The sequence below is a fragment of the Physeter macrocephalus genome, chromosome 9 (assembly GCF_002837175.3).
Source record: "Physeter macrocephalus isolate SW-GA chromosome 9, ASM283717v5, whole genome shotgun sequence".
Taxonomy (NCBI): Eukaryota; Metazoa; Chordata; class Mammalia; order Artiodactyla; family Physeteridae; genus Physeter; species Physeter macrocephalus.
In genome coordinates this window covers 28,898,384-28,899,093 of record NC_041222.1, presented here as the reverse complement: position 1 = coordinate 28,899,093, position 710 = coordinate 28,898,384, and positions in this window count along the sequence as shown.

Below are 710 nucleotides of genomic sequence, written 5' to 3'. Positions count from 1 at the left end.
AACCACTGCGCCACCAGGGAAGCCCCTTCTTTTTGTATTTTTATTTAAAAATTTTCTTCACTAAACTCTTGTTAGTGTGAATAGTTTTCCAGAATATTCTTTTAAGTTTTCTAGATATGCAATTATTGGGTTAGCCAAAAGGTTCGTTTGGTTTTTTCCATATGATGGCTCTAGTAGCACTTTGTTGTCTCTAACTTCATTCAAAACAATTTTGTTGGATTGTATTGTGACAGCTGTCATATCAGCATGCATTTTTTTTTTTTTTTTTTTTTTTTTGTGGTATGCGGGCCTCCCCCCGTTGCGGCCTCTCCCGTTGCGGAGCACAGGCTCTGGACGCGCAGGCTCAGCGGCCATGGCTCACGGGCCCAGCCGCTCCGCGGCATGTGGGATCCTCCCAGACCGGGGCGCGGACCCGGTTCCCCTGCATCGGCAGGCGGACGCGCAACCACTGCGCCACCAGGGAAGCCCCTTCTTTTTGTATTTTTATTTAAAAATTTTCTTCACTAAACTCTTGTTAGTGTGAATAGTTTTCCAGAATATTCTTTTAAGTTTTCTAGATATGCAATTATTGGGTTAGCCAAAAGGTTCGTTTGGTTTTTTCCATATGATGGCTCTAGTAGCACTTTGTTGTCTCTAACTTCATTCAAAACATTTTGTTGGATTGTATTGTGACAGCTGTCATATCAGCATGCATTTTTTTCTTTTTTTTT